Consider the following 19,607-nt stretch of genomic DNA (forward strand, 5'->3'; position numbering starts at 1 on the left):
GTAGCAAAGGGGTGACAGGATTGTGATGATAAATAGTTGGCTAAAGGAGTGGTGCTTTAAAGAGGGCTTTGGGATGTATGGCCACTGGGAGGCTTTCGGGGACAGAAAACTGTTCTCACGGGACGGACTTCACCTAAGTAGGGAAGGAAATAGACTTCTGGGAGGGAGGCTGGCACATCTCATCAAAAGAGCTTTAAATTAGGAATTTGGGGGAGACGGTTGGGAGATGTCCAGTTAATCTCCACACCAGATTATAACATTGAGAGGGAGGACAATGAGATAAGAACAGATATAGCCGGGGGGAAGAGATTGGACATAAGGAGGAGGGGGAGGACGGATACTAGACTAATAGGTCATACTGGCGGTATGGTGTCCATACCAAATTGGACAACAAATGTGAGAGAGGCCAAACGGCATAAATTAAGATGTTTAGGCACCAATGCGAGAAGCCTAGGTAACAAAATGGAGGAATTGGAGCTCCTGGTCCGAAAAATGAAACCGGATATCGTAGGAATAACCGAAACGTGGTGGAACAGTAGTCATGACTGGAGTACAGGTATGGAAGGGTATGTGCTGTTTAGGAAGGACCGGAACAAAGGCAAAGGTGGGGGAGTAGCGTTTTATGTCAATAATGAGATAAACTGTAAAGAAATAATAAGTGATGGAATGGATAAGACGGAGTCTGTCTGGGCAATACTCACATTGGGTAAAAAAACTACTAGAGCCTCCCCTGGGATAGTGCTTGGAGTGTGCTATAGACCGCCGGGATCTAGCCTGGATATGGGCAGAGAACTCTTTAATGTTTTTAGGGAAGTAAATACTAATAGGAACTGTGTAATCATGGGAGACTTTAACTTCCCGGATATAGATTGGGGAACAAATGCTAGTAACAATAATAGGGCTCAGATTTTCCTAGACGTGATAGCTGATGAATTCCTTCATCAAGTAGTTGCTGAACCGACGAGGGGGGATGCCATTTTAGATTTGGTTTTGGTGAGGAAATGGTTGTAGGGGACAACCTTGGCTCGAGTGATCATGAGCTAATTTGGTTTAAACTAAATGGAAGGATTAACAAAATTAAATCGGAGACTAAGGTTTATGATTTCAAAAGGGCTAACTTTAATAAATTAAGGCGACTAGTTAGGGAGGTGGATTGGACTAACATATTTATGGATCTAAAGGTGGAAGGCGCCTGGGATTATTTCAAGTTGAAGTTGCAGGAGCTATCGGAGGCCTGTATCCCGAGGAAGGGAAAACGGTTCGTGGGCAGGAGATTTAGACTGAGCTGGATGAGCGAGCATCTCAGAGGGGTGATTAAGAAAAAACAGAAAGCGTACAAGGAGTGGAAGATGGAAGGGATCAGCAAAGAAACCTACCTTATCGAGGTCAGACCATGTAGAGATGGAGTGAGAAAGGCCAAAAGCCGTGTAGAGTTGGACCTTGCGAGGGGAATCAAAACCAATAGTAAGAGGTTTTATAGCCATATAAATAGGAAGAAAACAAAGAAAGAAGAAGTGGGACCGCTCAAGACTGTAGATGGAGTGGAGATTAAGGATAATCTAAGCATGGCACAATGTCTAAACGAATATTTTGCATCGGTCTTTAATGAGGCTAATGAAGGGCTTAGGAATAGTGGCAGCGTGATGGATGGGAATAAAGGGGGGGGGGGGGTTGACATTACCGTATCTGAGGTAGAAGCCAAACTCGAACAGCTTAATGGGACTAAATCGGGTGGACCGGATGATCTTCATCCGAGAATATTAAAGGAACTGGTGCGAGAAATTGCAAGCCCATTAGCGATAATTTTTAATGAATCGGTAAACTCGGGGGTGGTACCGTTTGACTGGAGAATAGCTAATATGGTTCCTATTTTCAAGAAGGGGAAAAAAAGTGACCCGGGTAACTACAGGCCTGTTAGTTTAACATCTGTAATATGCAAGGTCTTGGAAAAAATTTTGAAGGAGAAAGTAGTTAAGGACCTTGAGGTCAATGGCAATTGGGACAAATTACAACACGGTTTTACAAAAGGTAGATCGTGCCAAACCAACCTGATCTCCTTCTTTGAGAAAGTAACAGATTTTTTAGATAAAGGAAATGCGGTGGATCTAATATACCTCGATTTCAGCAAAGCGTTTGATAGGTACCGCATGAGGAATTATTGGTTAAATTGGAAAAGATGGGGATCGATATGAAAATCCAGAGGTGGATAAAGAACTGGTTAAAGGGGAGACTGCAGCGGGTCGTACTGAAAGGTGAAATGTCAGGTTGGAGGGAGGTTACCAGTGGAGTTCCTCAAGGTTCGGTTTTGGGTCCGATTTTATTTAATCTATTTATTACTGACCTCGGAACTGAATGTAGGAGTGTGCTGATAAAGTTTGCAGATGACACAAAGTTGGGAGGTATTGCCAATTCGGAGAAGGATCGGAATATCCTGCAGGGAGATTTGGATGACCTTGTAAACTGGAGTAATAGTAATAGGATGAAATTTAATAGTGAGAAGTGTAAGGTTATGCATTTAGGGATGACTAACAAGAATTTTAGTTATAAGCTGGGGACGCATCGGTTGGAAGTAACGGAAGAAGAGAAGGACCTCGGAGTCCTGGTTGATCGCAGGATGACTATGAGTCGGCAATGTGACGTGGCTGTGAAAAAAGCTAATGCGGTCTTGGGATGCATTAGGCGAGGTATTTCTAGTAGGGATAAGGAGGTGCTGCTTCCGTTATACAAGGCACTGGTGAGACCTCATTTGGAGTACTATGTGCAGTTCTGGTCTCCCATGTTTTAAAAAGATTAATTCAAACTGGAATGGGTACAGAGAAGGGCCACTAGGATGATCTGAGGAATGGAAAACCTGTCGTATGAAAGGAGACTCGAGGAGCTCGGTTTGTTTACCTTAACCAAAAGAAGGCTGAGGGGGGATATGATTGCTCTCTTTAAATATATCAGAGGGATAAATACCAGAGAGGGAGAGGAATTATTTCAGCTCAGTACTAATGTGGACACGAGAACAAATGGATATAAACTGGCCGTCGGGAAGTTTAGGCTTGAAATGAGACGAAGGTTTCTAACCATCAGACGGGTGAAGTTCTGGAACAGCCTTCCGAGGGAAACAGTGGGGGCAAAAGACCTCTCTGGCTTTAAGATTAAGCTTGATAAGTTTATGGAGGGGATGGTTTGATGGGATAACGTGATTTTAGTCAATAGGTCAATAATGTGCCGTCGCTGGTAATTAGTAACAATGGTCAATGATGGGATATTAAAAGTTACTACAGAGAACTTTTTCCGGAGGGTCTGGCTGGAGAATCTTGCCCGCATGCTCGGGGTTCAGCTGATCGCCATATTTGGGGTCGGGAAGGAATTTTCCTTCAGGGTAGACTGGCAGAGGCCCTGGAGGTTTTTCGCCTTCCTCTGCAGCATGGGGCAGGGGTTGCTTGCTGAAGGATTCTCTGCGACTTGAAGTCTTTAAATCACGATTTGGGGACTTCAACAGCTGAGTCAAGGGAGAGAATTATTCCAGGAGTGGGTGGGTCAGCTTTTGTGGCCTGCATCATGCAGGAGGTCAGACTAGATGATCATAATGGTCCCTTCTGACCTTAAAGTCTATGCGTCTATGAGTCTATGAAAAAGGAGATCTGACCTGTTGGGGAGAGCCCGTGGATGACGGGAGGACATGCGGAGTAGGTAGGGATACCACGTCTGTCTCGGCCAAGCCAGGGCAATAAGGATGACCCGGGCCTTGTCATCTACGATCTTCCGAAGAACCCTGTGTAGCAGAGGGATTGGTGGGAAGGCGTACAGGAGAGAGTTGTTCCACGGAATGAGGATGCAGTCCTGAGTTCCGCTCTGGAGCAAAACAGGGGACATTTTCAATTCTGGGCTGTGGCAAAGAGGTCTATTGACAGGGTGCCCCAGAGGGAGAAGAACTGTTGAAGTATTGCAGGGTGCAGCTCCCATTCGTATTCTGTCAAGAAGTGCCTGCTGAGTGCGTCGGCAGTAGTGTTGTGGCAGCCTGGTAGGTAGGAAGCGATGATTTGTATTTGATGTTGTATGCACCAATTCCATAGTCGGATGGCTTCCATTCAAAGGGAATGTGATCAGGCTCCCCCTTGTCTGTTGATGTAGTACATACATGCTATGTTGTCTGTTAAGACCCAAATAGGTTTGTTCTTTAGGAGGGGAAGAAAGTGAAGGCATGCTCGCCTCATTGCTCTGAGCTCTAAGAGATTTATGTGTAGGTGCGTCTCTGATGTGGACTACCGGCCTTGTGCCCTGTGTCCCCCTAGATGCACTCCCCAACCGATTAGGGAAGCACCCATGGTGAGCATGAGCATTGGAGATCATTGCTGGAAGGAAACCCCCGTGCAGAGGTTTTCTGGTCTTGTCCACCAATGTACAGAAGCTATAACATTGGGAGGAGGAGTTAGCAGCATCCTAAAGTGTGTCTGTTGGGTTTGAAATTGGAATTGAGCCAGCCCTGAAGACATCTCATGTGTAGCCTGGCGTACTGAACCACGAAGGTGGTGGCTGCCATGTGACCAAGGAGCTGTAGACAGATTCTTGCCTGTGTCCTGGGACGAATAGAGAGCGTGTGTATGAGCTGTGTGATAGCAAGGAATCTGTGATATGGGAGCGAGGCCCTGCTCTGGATTGAGTCGAGATGAGCTCTGATGAACTCGATCTGTTGTGTAGGTGTCAGGGTGGATTTTCGGATGGTTATTTGGAGGCATAGGCTGTGAAAGAGGGAGATGGAGAAACGGGTAGCTTGAAGTGGCAATACCGGATTTATAAAGGCACCAGTGGCGCCATGGCGCCGGGCCCACAGTTGAAAGGGGCCCCGGCGCGCTCTCCTCCACCCCCCCTCCCCCGTGGGGTCAGAGCTTGATGCTGCAGGCTGCTGCGGCTCCGAGGCAGCCTCTGCTGGCAGCCTGGCTCCTGCCCCGCCCCTTTCCCCAGCGTGCTACAAATGTCTTGCCGGGGGGAGGAGTTCCCCCCCCCCGTCAGTTGGATCAGGCTTGCAGGCAAGAGGGGGGCAAGGAGGAGTGAGCCGCAGCACACCACTCAGGGGAGGAGGAGAAGACAAGCCGGGGTGAGGCCTAGGGGAAGGGGCTAGAATTGGGGCATACCCCCTCCAGCCCCCTGCGTGAGCACCCCTCGGCCCCTGCCCACCCTAACCCCTGCACCCCCCCAACCCCCTGAGCCCCTGCCCTGACCCTGCACTCCCCTCACACCTCCTCAGCACCCCCACACATGGATTGTCTGTGGTGCCTGGGGAGCAGGGGGAGCAGTGACAGCGGGACTTGTCAGTGCTGGCTGCCACGCTCTCTGCCAGTGGGAATGCCCAGAAACTACCTCCCTGCACTCTGGGGAGGGGAGGATACGAGCCCAGTTTTGGGAGAAAGGGACAGTTGTGGGGCAAGTCCGGGTGCGATGGGGGAGCTGGCAGTGACTCCGTGTGGGGGGTGTAGGAGAAGCAGGGTGTTAAGGTGGGGGTTGGTGTGGCAGGGGGCAGAGGGAGGGAGGGGACAGTCTGGGTTGAAGGTGGGGGTTGGCTCAATGTGTGTGTGTGTGTGTGTGTGTGTGTGTGTGTGTGTGTGTGTGTGTGTGTGTGTGTGTNTGTGTGTGTGTGTGTGTGTGTGTGTGTGTGTGTGTGTGTGTGTGTGTAGAAGGGGGGTAGTAGAAGAGAGGGAGGTGACTGCCTTGGGGTGAAAGTGTGTAGGGAGTGGGCAATAGCAGGGAGATTGAGGAGAGCCTTTATTAGGGGGTTAGTTGTGTGGGATGGGGACAGTAGGAGGGATGGGAGGAGAGCCCAGGTGTGAAGATTGGAGTAGGAACTTGAGGCTGGATTTTGGTAGCCTTTGTGGTAAAGTGTGTGTGTTTCAGTGGCCCTTTCTCCCTGCAAAAGATGGGCACCAGCAATTTTCCTCCCCACACCCCGCCCCAAAGTTTTGTAAACATTATTATAACAAAGTAGAAAATGCAGCTTTCAAAAAATGTATTTAGGAAACATAACTTTGGGTGGAGGAGGTGGTGGCGGTGGTGAGGAGATGCAGGTGTGACACCACTGACTGCTGCAGCCAGGCTTAATATGGCTCATAAGTGTGCTAATTAAGCACTTGTGTTCAGGGCCCTAAGCAGTCCCTGAGTGTTTAAAGAAAAAAGACAAAACTAACAACCCCCCTCCCACACAAACCAAATTCAGTGTTCTGAGTACATTGATGTTAGCCCAGTTTGTTCTCCAGGGGCTGAGTGGAGGTCGCAGTTTGGCTTCAAATATCTTATTTTGGTTTTGAATAATGTTTTCATCCCCATCCCGGCGATACCACATTTACTATGGCATCAATGGTGCTGTCACGCTAGGACCATATCTGGAAGGGGTTCATCACAACCACATGGGGGCCCACCAATATGTTTGGCGCCAGGCCCACAAAAAGTTAATCCGGCCCTGGAAGTGTCTCGCCATAGGAATCGCCCTTGATGAGGCAATCGTTCAGGTAGGGGAACAGCATGATCCCATGTTTGTGGAGGTGAGCCACGACCACAGCTAGTCTTGGAAAGAACTCTCGGCGCTGTGGAGAGTCCGAAAGGAAGAATTCTGTATTGAAATGGTTGTGACCGATTGTGAATTGTAGGAAGCGTCTGTGAGCTGGATGAATTGATATATGCAAATAAGTGTCCTGTAGGTCGAGGGCTGTGAACCAGTCCCCTTGATCCAGTGCAGGTATTATTGTGCCCAGTGTGACCATCTTGAATTTTTTGTAACCTCACGAATTTGTTCAGTCGGCTTAGATCTAGCATAGGCCTCCATCCCCTGGTCCTTTTCTGAGTCAGAGAGTAATGGGAGTAGAAACCTTTTCCTTGATGTTGTGTCGGCACAGTTTCCACTGCACCTAGTTGTAGAAGGTGCGCCACTTCTGTGCGAAGTAAGTGCTCGTGAGAATGGTCCCTGAAGAGGGGAAGGGTAGGAGGATAGGATATAAGTGGGCTAGAGTAACCGGACTGAACTAGTTCGAGGACCCAGCGGTCCTGTATAATCCGCTGCCAGGCATGTTGGAAACTCTGGAGGCGGTGGCCAAATGGGCAAGTAGGCGGTAGATTCAAGGGGTGGTCGTGCAGACCCTTGACCAACGTTTCAAAATTGTTGTTTATTCCCCGATGGACGGGAGATCATTGCTTGAGTTTGATTTTGTCTGCACTTAGGGGGGTCTAGTGTGATTCCTAGTTATGTCGTATGGTCTGGGTTGAGGATGATAATACTGTTGTGTGCATAGTCTTTGATAGGGTTGGTATCGTTGTCTGCGGGGAAGAGATGGGTGAATGCCAAGGTGTGCAGTGTCGCTTTAGAATCTTTCATGGTGTGAAGGAGTTCATCAGTTTTTTTGGAGAAAAGTTTGTCCCTATCAAAAGGGAGGTCCTCCACTTTGGTCTGCAGTTCTTTAGGGATGCTGGATGCAGAGAGCCATGAAGATCTGAGCATAACCACAGCAGTTGCAGTAGAACGGGCTGCTGTGTCCGCCATGTCTAGAGATGCCTGTAGGGACGTTCTGTAAATCAGTTGGCCCTCAGTCAGGATTGATTTGAAGTCTGCTCTCCTATCCTCTGGAATGTAGTAGGCAAATTCAAACAGTTTATTGTAATTATCAAAGTTGTAGCTGGCGAGGAGGTCAGAATAGTTTGCAATTCTGAATTGTAGAATGGAAGACAAATAAACCTTGCAACCCAAGATGTCCAGGCGTCTAAGGTCCTTGTCTTGCGGGGTGGGCCGACATTTTGACTGTTTCGTCTTCTGTGCGACCGCATCCATGACCAGAGAGTTCAGTGGTGGATGAGAAAATAGGAAGTTAGCAGGGTCTATGTTCGGCCTTTTTGCAAGTCGGTACTAAAGAAGCTGGGCTTTGCCAGAGAGTGTCAGCTGGTTCCAGGAGTGCTTCATTTATAGGGAGCGCGATCTTTGAGGGCACAGACAGTTGAAGGATTCTGAGGAGTCTGTGTTGTGTCTCCTGAACCTCTTCTAAGGGGATATCTTGACTGAGTGCCACCCTCCTGAAAAGTTCTTGAAATTGTTTACAGTCGTCCATGTTCTGTGGAGGCGGAGGGAAGAGGGCTCCGTCCGGGGCTGATGGAGAGTTAGGGGTCGGTGAGTCAGGATATGGTGCATAGCTTGCAGTCTCAAAAGAGCGCTTAGGCACCCTAAAAGTGGACAGAGCTGGAGATCGAGGCATAGAAGGAGGATGATTGGTAGGAGGATGTGGCCAAGGGTACCACTGAGGGCAAGGCATAGGGTAGGAGAACCCAGGTGCTGTCCACAGGGGGGTGAAGTAGGGAAACTGAGGCTGGTGGCCTTGAGCTGTGACCTGATGTGGGAAAGGTTCCGATGGAGGAGGAGAAGCAGCTGTAAATCAGCTGCCTGCTGCTGTAAATCAAGCTTGCTGTCAGTAAAGGTAGCCAGTTCAGGTGGAGAGAGCGGCTGTTCAGAAGGTGAGCCCTGTGTATCTAGGAGCGGAGAGTTAGGCTCAGGTGGCACTGAGAGGTCACGTTGAGTGAGAAACTGTTGCTCCTGCTCCCTGGGCTACACTGAGCCTGCTCTGTGCTCTAGCGCATTATCAGGAGAAAGTGAAAGTGACAGCGGTGCCGCGGACCGCTCGGAGGTGCCCTGCAGGGGGTTTGCTGCTGGTGCCTGGGTGGAAGACAGGCTCAGTGCCAACATTCTTCTCAGTGCCAAGGAGGAGCATGCTGTCGGCACCGCATCCATTGTCAGTGCTGAGGGGACCGGTGCCACGGGAACCTTCCCGGCACTGGAGGTCAGGTCCCTGCCTCTGCGCTCTGTCGGAGCTGCGGCTGAGGTGTTAGAAAAAGCTGAGGCGTCTGCCTTTGGCGCTGTCAGCACAGAGGGTAGGGATCCTGTGGGAGAGCCCCTAACCTTGTTAAAGTCTCTCCTCTGAGACTGTTGTTCTTCTTTCCTCCACTCCACTCCAACTGATTCAGATCTCGCTGGGGAGTGTGTGGGAGCCGGTTTACCTCTCCCCATCAGCAGCATTTTAAGACACAGGTCCCTGTTGCGCCGAGCCCTAGACTTGAGGCTCATGCAATGGAGGCACTTTGCGGGGACGTGAGTTTCTCTGAGGCACTTTACACAATGTGAGTGCACATCTGACCTTGGCATGGAGTCCTGACAGGAAACACACCTTTTGAATCCTGAAACCCCTGGCATTGTGAATTAGAAATGGTCGGGGAGAGTGTCTCAACGGGAGACAAGCCTGAGGTGAAATTTTTTTTTAAACTAAGTAACTAACTATGTAACTATACTAAGGGAAGGGAACCAACTGGGATGTAACTAATAACTATTTCTATGTTCTTTGTTACTGTTTCCTATAGAGACCAGGAAAGAAAAGGCAGCACTGCTCCGAGTCCCGTCTTCAGCCGAGGACAGTTGAGAAGTAAATGAGGAGGGTGTGGTACGCACGCACTCAGGAAGATTCCAACGAGAAGGGAGATACCAACTGAGTGCGTGCGTTCCGACCAGGCACTGCTACTGAAAATCTCCGATCAACGGTGCCTATAGTGCCAGGATGCACTGTCACCACAGGACAGCACTCGAAGAAGAAGCCATGATTCTACTTGCTGATTCTGCAGCGTCGAGCCCCACCTTCAGCAATGTTCTCTTGACTAGCCTGCCATCACTGACTAGGGACGAGAACCCAGTCTAGCATTCTCCAGAAGCAGCTCTCTGAACTTTTCCATGGAGCCCTATAAATTAAAATTGTACCACCCCAGCAAAGCCTGTTGATTAGTGATACACAACTGCTGTGTTGAATAAGTCTTCCTGCCAAATAAATCCAGTTCTTTAGCATCCTTGTATTTTGGGGTGGTAGCCTGGTGCCCATGACACTTTCTCTCATTAGCCGCCATCATGAGTAATGAGCCTGTTGGTGGGTGAGTACAGAGGTACTCAAAACCTTGGGAGGGCAAATAATATTTTCTTTCTGCTCTTTTTGAGGTGGGAGGCAATGAAGCCGGAGACTGCCATAGAGCCTTGTAGACTCTATCACCTCAGTAATTGACAGAGTTATCCTGGAGGGACCCAATAATGATAAAATGTCAATGTGATGTGACGTGACAAGGTGATGTGAAGATTCCCTAACCTCTTTGACCTGTACATCTAGGTCTGCAACCACTCTCTTTTAGCAACTCCTGATAAACTTTAAAATCATGAGGAGGAGGTGAAGTTGTGCCAGACGAAAGGGCCTTGTCTGGCGAGGACAAAGATGAAGCCAAGACTGGAGGAGGGAGTTAAAATCTCCTCTACCAGCTGTTGCTGTCACTCTGGAACCTCCTCCTGATGCTCTGTACCATGACCATTACTGGATTCTGGGGACAGAGTTGCTCAGTGAGTAGACTCGGCCCTTCTAGATGAGGCCAGTGAGTATGCATGATGTGGGAAAGATCTGGATGTTCAGGGAAACCCCCAAGGGCAGGGCCTCATTGCCCAGGCTTCATTCCCATTGAAGGATCATGGTGGTAACTGGGAAGAGAGGAGCTGTGCGGAGACGGGTGGGTCCTGCTTTGGGGTTGAGATATATACAACCCCACCTTCAACTATGATGAGGAGCATTCACCTTCATCTGACCATGGTGGAGCCGATCCAGTTGGTGCCAGGGGCCAGGAGATGGGCGGAGGGATGCCATCATAGCAGGCTTCCGTTTGGAAGGTACTGAGAGACTGCTTGTCCAAGAAGCAGGCAACTGTGGTACCTGAGGTGGAATCACCTGACCAAAGCAGGTGAGACAAAGCAGGTTGCTTGCTGCCACAAAAGCCTCAGTGGTCAGCACTGAGATAGTCTCTTGTTGCGGTGCTGAAGAAGTTGATGGTACCTTTTTCAGCACTGGACTCAACAGTGTCCCTTGTGGCATTAGAGCCAACTGTGCCAACGTAGGCACAGATTTGGAGGAGGAGTGCCTAGGTTGCAGGTGCACTCTACTCCACTCCTTCTTGATGCTCTTACCAGACTTAGAGGGTGTAGATCTTCCTTTGGTAAGTGCCTATCTGGAAGCCTTGTGTTTCTTTCTTGGTACAGGCAAGGGAGAATGATGCCGTGATTCTGCTAACCCTGGAGGTGAACTTCACACTGAAGCTGAGTCAGACTGGGACGGCTCCAATGATTGCCTGAGCACCATCTCCATTAACAGGAATTTCAGCCTAGCCTCCCTATCCTTCGTCCTAGGCTTGGACAGTTTACAAATCTGGCAGTCATTTGTGTTTGCCTCTCTCAAGCATTTCAGGAGCTATTGAGCAGGTCTGCTCACTTGCACAGGCCTGGAGGAAGAAGCTTGAAATCCAGTGACCAGGGTATACTTCAGTACCGTGAATAGAAAACCCACAAACAGGGAAACGACAAGTAAGAAAATCCTTTTTAACAGAACTTAAACTTATTAACTATCCTAACAACACTAAGAATTCAACTCTCTCGCTCGCTCGCTGTATATATGGTTCTCCACTTGTGAGGTAACTCCCTTCTCTTCATGTGTCATTATATAATGCCTGCATCTGTAATTTTCACTCCATGCATCTGAAGAAGTGTTTTTTTACCCAAGCTTATGCCCAAATAAATCTGTTAGTCTTTAAGGTGCCACCAGACTCCTTGTTGTTTTTGTGGATACAGACTAACACAGCTACCCCCGATACTTGTATATATGTGTGTGTATACACATAAACACACATACATACACACATTATGTTACATAGAGGCTGAAAAAAGAACTGTCAAGCTAATCCTCTTTGAAATGGGACTAGATCAAAGCACATTAACAAACATTAATGCTCATCAGCAGGGTGCACATGGACAATTAGTTCACGGGAGGCTAATGCAGAGTAGATTCACACCCCAGCATGCCGCAAATATATTGTTCATGTAGACAAGTTCTTAGGCTGCAAAATCTTTGGGGCAGAGACTGTCTTTTTGTCACGTGTTTGTACAGTATCTAGCACAATGGGGTCCTGGTCCATGACTGGGGCTCCTAGGCACTACAGAAAATAGATATTATTATTAATTATTATTATTATCTCCTGTAGCACAGTAGATCTCAAAGCACTTATAAAACAAGGTAAGCACAGCTATCTCCATAATATCACCATAATAATCATTATAATAATACATAGAATTTGCAACTTAAAGAAATCTGCAATTTCAAGAACACATTCTGCCCTCCATTGCTCATGTTGCACAGTCTCTTACTCTGGAAGCAGTCCTATTGTTTACAATGAGAGTAAAGGGTAAGAGGTGTAGAATAAGCCTCACTGTTGTACTGTATAATCCTACACCAAGCCAAAGAAAATTGATTTTCTTTGCATTTGTGAGAAAACACATTCTTTTTTTGTCATTTCTCTGATCTGCCTGCTTACTCTCTCCTTTTTTCATAATAGCAAGAATGCTGTTGCCTGAATTAGTCAAAGAGAAGGATTCTAATATAGAATAGGGAAGGCTGCAGAGAAGAGTTACAGGATGGTCCAACATGCACCTGCGTCATATTAGCATGTGCTAAAACTAAAACACAGCTGGTTGGTTTAATTTTAGGTCTCCCAGCCTTGGCAGAATTCCTTTCATCTTCAAAGCCTAATTATAATTCCCTAAATGCCAACACTGTTAACTACTTCAATATTTAATGATATCATTTTTCTATATCCATTGAATAAATATCCAGTAAACTGGCCTTACTTGGCAAATCCTGATATTTTATTGTTTGAATGGAGAATGCCTACAAAGGCATTTATTCAGCAGCAAGTGAAGACAACTAAACTGCAATAAGTAGTTCCAATTTTTGTTTTAACTCTGAAGTTCTATGCAACTCACATCTATACAAACCACAGAAAATGACTCCATCTAGCATATGAGAAATATTTAAAAATTGAACTGTCATTTCTAATCAATCCATCTAGGATTAATAACTACAACAGAATACTTAAACAGATGTGGAGTTTGGTCATTTTGTATTTGATTGTTTTTGCAAGTGATTTAATCAGTTTTCTTTCTAGCACAAAATGGGCAGATGTTTTTGCAGATGTGGGCAGACTCTTCTACCACCCAAGCCTCAAATATTGAACACAAAGTGAAACAAAGACCCCAAATGAGGGACACAATAAAACTATCACTGCAAGAGCTTGAACTAATCAAGATGATGGAAAAGACTGTGAGGTAAAAAAATCACAACCACTACTAGAATCTCTTCCAAATTCTTATATGCAACATCTTTTACTTGTTTTAGACACACAAATTCTCAAAAGCCACTTTGGGAATGGTTGCATGATAACAGAGGGCACCGTGCCCACAGAAACTTTCGTCTTTGATTTTCAAATATTGGAGACCTTCTTGCAGGAGTACCATGATCTTGTCAAGAATGACAGGCCTTCTCTTTATTCATGTAAGAGAAGGCCTATATCTACACTATGAACTAGGGATGTGATTCTTCTGCTTGTGTACACATACTCACACTGGCTAAAATACAAAGCAGTGTAGCCTCTGGAGCATAGGAAGCAGCAGCAGGGGCATGGCTGAGCTGTGCCAAGTACATACTCACCGGTTTCAGGTGGGTTTGTATGTGGTTCAGCTCTGCCTTGCCTCTTCTCCTGCTAAATGTGCTATTGCAGCTATGCTGCTATTTACACTCACACTATGTTGCTATTTACATTCACACTAGCACAATTTACAGTTCCTAGCACGAATATGTGTATACAAAGCAAGGGATTCACACCTCTGATAGGGTGTCCACCCCACACAGGAGTGGAAGGGGTTAAGGGAGGCCCTGGGGTCCTACCGTACCATGCCCCAGAAAGGAGCAGTGGAGGTGAGTCCTCCAAGTAGCATAGAGAGGCTGTGTGGAGCACAGCCAATCAGAGAAGGTCTGCACGAAGCAGCTGATCTGGGGCCAATAGGCCCATATAAGAAGAGCTGCAGGGCAGCGCAGAGTCAGTCACTGCTGAGAGGTCAAGGAGTGAGGACTGTCTCTCTAGCAGGCTGAGAGACTTGCGGCACCTGGGATAGAGCAACTACTGGCAGGAACCAGGGAGCAAGAGGGAGCTCCTTGCTGGCTGCTGGGACTGGCAGTTGAATGCCCTGAGGCAAGGGCAAAGAAGGTCCGGGGGCCATGGGGAAGTGGCAAAGGGAGACATAGCAGCATAGGGAGAATTTAAAGAGTCGAAGCAAGAGACTGCTATCCATATGGTCTCTGGGTCAGGACCCGGAATAGTGGGCAGGCCCGGTTCCCCACACTCACCACTGAGGAAGTAGCTGGACTATTGAACAGTTATATGCCCCCACCCTGGAAGGGGGAAACAAAGAGCAACCTAGATGGAAGGCTGAGTAATGAAAAGGATGTAGCAGTTCCTGAGGCTGAGAGAGGGGCTGTGGGACGGAAGAAGAGCCAGAGCCATGGTGTGCAAAGAGCCTTGAGCTAATCCCCAGACTAACCAGAAGGAGGCAACAGGTCCAGCAATGAGGAATGGACCTTGTGACTACACCTCTTGCTCATAATGTAGACATAGCTTAAGAGACATATGGGTGTGGCTGGCCTCCAGTCATCTTTTTGTTAAATTTTCAAATAAGCACCTTTGCACTTTCTCCCATGCTGCCCTTCCAGCTTGGGAGGAGCACCTTGCAGATGTCTGTAAAAGTAATGCATTATCTTCATTCAAAGTCCTCCTTAAAACTCTTTTTTCTGTGATGCCTACAAAACACTTAACAATGGCTACATTGTTGATGTGCTGAAACCACTGCCTATCATGCTGATCCATGTTATCTCATTGTTTTTCTGGTACTCCCCCATCTGTCTATATGCAACTGTTGTTTCTTGTCTTTAGATTTGACACTGCTCTTTTTGATACCGTACGGACTATCTTTTTGTTTTGTGTTTGTACAGTGCCTAGCACAATGGGATCCTGGTCCATAACTAGGCTTCTAGGTTATATTAATAATAATAATAGAATCCTTAAACAGAGAACTTTCGCTGCTCTTTTCTCAAGTGTTATTCTGCATGTTCCTTCAACTGCATAACAGGTGATGGTCCCAGAATGATAAGCCAATGTAAAATGATCAACTTGTGTTTAAAAATACGCCTCAAAGAAAAAAAATCAAAACACGGTGCAAGTATCAAGACAGCTGAAAAATAAGATAAACTCCAGACCCTGAAGGGTGGTGGATGAGTATGTGAGAATCCTTCAAGATTACGTTCCTTGAGAAGCAGTATTATAGATAAGTGATTTTCACTTGTTGGAAGAACATCTTGTAAGACTTTCACTCCTGAACAGAAACGATTACTTACTGTAACTGTGGTTCTTCAATATGTGATGTAGAGTGTATGCCAAGTAGGTGTGTGCGTGCCTTGCACACTGGAGGTGGAGACTTTTGCCTAGCAGTACCCGTAGAAGGGAGGCACTCACACCTCATGCCAGTAGAACCAGGCTATATGAGGTGGTGCCGCCCTGACTCCCCTCAGTTATTTGGCACTGAATGTCCAGAGGAAGATTCCAATGCAGAGGGGACAGAGGGGGAGTTGTGGAACACACGTCTGCATCATATCTTGAGGAACCACAGTTACAGTAAGTAACCATTTCTTCTTCTTCGAGTAAATGGAGATGTGTATTCCAAGTAGGTGGCTAGTGAGCAGTATTCACACTGGAGGCCAGGCTCGGAGTCTATTTGAGTAAGGATTGCAGGATTACTCTTCCAACATTAGTGTCCACTCTGGGAGAAGGAATGATTGGATAATGGTCCGTAAATGTACAGATGACCATGTGGCTTTCCTACAAATGTCCAATATGGAAATGTTATTGAGGAATGCCACTGATGCTGTCTGCAGTCTCTCTGAATTCACTCATATCTGCTGCAAGACACAGTTGATGCTATCTCATATGCAGTCTTGATGCAAGACATTTTCCATCTGTGCAGAGATCATTTGTCTCTTCATGTAGTCTGCAAATTATAAGAATAGGCGAGGCGAAGCATGAATCTGTTCAGTCCTGTTCAGATAGATGGCTAGACAGTGTCTATACTCTAGCACATGGAAATTTTGCTCCTGTGGGGAAGAATGTGGCTTGGGGAAAAATAAAGGCAAATACACGGTTTAAATGAAACTGAGAAACCTGCTTGGATACAAACTTTGGGTATGGCTGGTGTGTAACCTTGTCCCCGGAGAGCTGCATATTAAGGAGGCCCCACCATCAGGGCCTGTAACTCACACGCTCCTGGCAGAGGTAAAGGCTATCAAGCATGCAATTTTCTGAGAGAGGAGAGGCAGCGGACAGGATGCAATGGGCTCCAGGGGAGGCCCCATTAGACCTGTTAACACAGTGTTCAGATCCCACAAGGGGACCAGCTCTTGGATTGGAGGATGTAGACAGAACTTCTTTCAGAAATCTCATCACCCTGATGTTGGAGAAAACCGACTTCCCTTGCATCGGAGGATGAAACGTAAATATCGCCGCCAAGTTAACTCTCAGAGAACTGCATGCCAAGCCTGATTCCTGCAGGTGTAGCAGGTATTCCAAGATATCCAGGATGGAAGCCCCCATCATATGGATCCCACGGGCCAAGGATCACCTAGAAAACCTTATCCACTTTGCCAAGTAGGCGATTCTAGTGGAAGGCTTCCTACTGTTAAGTTCGACCTGTTGGATAGCAGCTATGCCGTTCCTCCTCATTCAGTCATTCACAGCCACACTGTAAGGTGCAGGGAGCTGTTTGCCAGATGCTGGGTGTGGCCACGGTACTGTGTGAGGAGGTCAGGAAGGAGAGGAATTGGCTTGTGAAACTGAACCAACAGAGCAAGAAGGTCCAAGAACTAGTGCTGCCTTGGCCATGCCTGGGCAATGAACTGGGGAAGGATCAGGATAGGAGGGAACAAGAACAGCAAAGTCGACTGCCAGTGCAGTGGAAGGCCCTGAGCCCCAGTACTCCGCAGGGCAGAAGCCCCGAGCCACCCTAGCCCGCAGTGCTAAAGCCGGGAACCCTAAGCCCCAAGCCCCCCCACCTCATTGGGCTAAACCAGGAGCCCTCCCACCTCATGGGTCAGAAACCTCAGGCCCCCCAACCCCATGGGGCACAAGCCTTGAGTCCCTGCACCCTGCGGGGCTAATGCTGGCAGCCCGGAGTCCCAAGCCCTGGCACCCTGCGGGACAGAAGCCCCAAGCCCCAATGCCCCATGGGGCAAAAGTCCTGAGTCCCCAGTCCCTCATGGCTGAAGCCTCGAGCCCCGCTCCCCAATCCAGTGGCTGAATCCTGGAGCCCTGAGCCCCACCTCCTGCCACTTGGGGCAGAAGCCACAAGCCCTCCACCCCACAGGGCTCAAGCCCTGACCTCTCCACTCTGGCGGCTGAAGCCCAGAATGTGAGGATGGGACCAAGGCAGAATAGGTCCTCTGCAACCTGATACACTGATGTCACTGACACTGTCAGCACTGGCATCATTCCCGTTGGTACTGGACTCAATGGACGCCCAGAGGCCAGAATTGGAATTGACGGTATGGGGTATCTGCCCTCCCTGCTCTGTACTGAGGGAGGTTCAGAGGCACTTGTGCCATCCCACATGTCAGAGCTGCCCTGTGCCAGTCCATGCTCTTCTTATGGGAGGCAGAAGGGTTTCCCTGGGACCGATAGTGCTCCCGATTGGTCTTACTCAACTTCTTCTTTGTTGCGACAATGAAGAATGACTCCTGTGCCTTTTCAGAGAGGCCCCTGCCTCAGAACAGAAGGCAGCAGCACTTTTTGAACCGGAGGGCGATTTGTAGCCCAAAGAAGGCCTTGGTACTGGCTCAGGCCTCAAGGCCAGTTCAAGCAGGTGCTGTTAACGTGAAGGTCCCATGCCACCTAAATCCTCTTCTTGAATGATCTACATTTTTCTTTCCATTTTTTGTTGAAATTTCAAATTTCGACCATCTCCAATTAGCAGCAAATTTTGTAATTGTGCTGATGACAGTGATATTATAATCTGAGCAGGATTCTTGTTCTTGGATCTTAGTTCCTTAGAATGAGACTGCTGGAACTCCTTCAATTATTTACGTTTTTGACCCTAGAGAGGATGGCTGTAGAAGGGTGGAACATGAGCCTGACCCTGCAACTGAATGTTATAGACTATCATTTGCCAAGTATAAATATTGACCTTTGAATGTTCCATTCATTTCTTGATTGTAATTGGCAAAGCAGTTCCCTGTTGGAGAATTCATTTTTGCATTGCTCCAACTATGTTACTGAAGATCAATATATTCTTTTCGTATTTACCCATACATGCTCAATTCTGTATGGTTGCATATATTTTTTTATTAAGTGGTTGCCTCAAGCACTTCAGCCTATGCTTTAGCATCCCAGTGCATACCTTGGCACATTCACTCCTGTGGTTTTTTTCTGGCATTTTGGTGTCAAACCTGGTGCCTGTCTCATCTCCTTAGAACCATACTCTTGTAACCTCAGCTCCATGCATGAGCCAGTTCTCTTCAAAGTGCTCCTGAACTATGAAACCTTGTTTTACTTGGTACATCAGCCCCTGAATAAGGGCATTCCAGTGTCTCTCATGTCTTTTGATGCATCAATGCCTGCTCTGAATTCTAAACACCAAAAAGAATGAAATCCGTTTTAATGTTTTTTTTGATGCTCTGCCATGCAATCTGTTCTGGCAAGTATTTAAAGGAGCAAAGGCTGCTCAGAGGTTTCAAATTTTCTGTGTGTAACAACTATGCCCATAATGGCAGCTATGTTCATTGCTTTGCCTGCCTTAAGGTCAACAGTGATGTTCAAGGATGCCAAATTTCCCTGCAGATGTCATCCTGTGTATTGAGGAAATGTGAGGAGTATCTTCAGACCCTCCGTATGCACCCCATTGAGATTTCTCAGTGTCCAGCACAAAGCCAGCCAGGAATCCTGTGAAGCACAAACTCTCAGAGATAAAGCTTGAGTTGGTGAAGACTGCTGATTGCCCCGACTCAGTGCTGGCATTGCATACACTGGCACGGGCCTGGCTTCCTCATCTTTCAATCAGTTTTACTACTAATGTACTGACCAACCAGTTCTGCAGTACTTTAAAGTAATAAATTTTAATGAAATTGGTAGAGACAAGGTGGGTGAGTTAATATCTTTATTGGACCAAATTCTGTGGAACAAGACATGCTTTCAAGCTCCACAGAGCTCTTCTTCAAGTCAGTGGAGCTCTAAAGCTTGTCTCTTTCATCAACAGAAGTTGGTCCAATAAAAGATATTACCCCACCTTATCTGTCTTGCATCCTGGGACCAACACGGCTACAACACTACAAACAATAAAACTGAAGTGAGATATTACCAAAAGTTAATTTTACAAATATTAAAGTTATATTAAGTGCAAATGATATATCAAATAAGTGTGACTTCTTACATTTTGTTATCAGAGGGAGAAAAAGGTGAAATTTTAAACATGGTACAACAAAATGTGACCATTGAAATGTGTGTGCTTTCCAAACAATAACCATGAACTGCAGTCTTTTTAATCACAAGAAAGTCATGAAGTAACACAAGAATAGAATAGTATACATTTTAATTTACCTGTAACTTTATTCTAATTTATCTCTCATATGATTAGTATATGATTTAACATGACT

At 47.0% G+C, this 19,607-nt stretch overlaps 1 protein-coding gene across 1 annotated transcript in view; it reads right to left on the reverse strand.

The window, feature by feature from the left end:
- ANKS1B (ankyrin repeat and sterile alpha motif domain containing 1B) overlaps positions 1-19,607 on the reverse strand; it is a 757,754-nt gene that overhangs the window by 605,670 nt on the left and 132,477 nt on the right. The window lies entirely within an intron of this gene.

The sequence above is a fragment of the Trachemys scripta genome, chromosome 1, assembly GCF_013100865.1.
Source record: "Trachemys scripta elegans isolate TJP31775 chromosome 1, CAS_Tse_1.0, whole genome shotgun sequence".
In the NCBI taxonomy this organism is placed as follows: Eukaryota; Metazoa; Chordata; order Testudines; family Emydidae; genus Trachemys; species Trachemys scripta.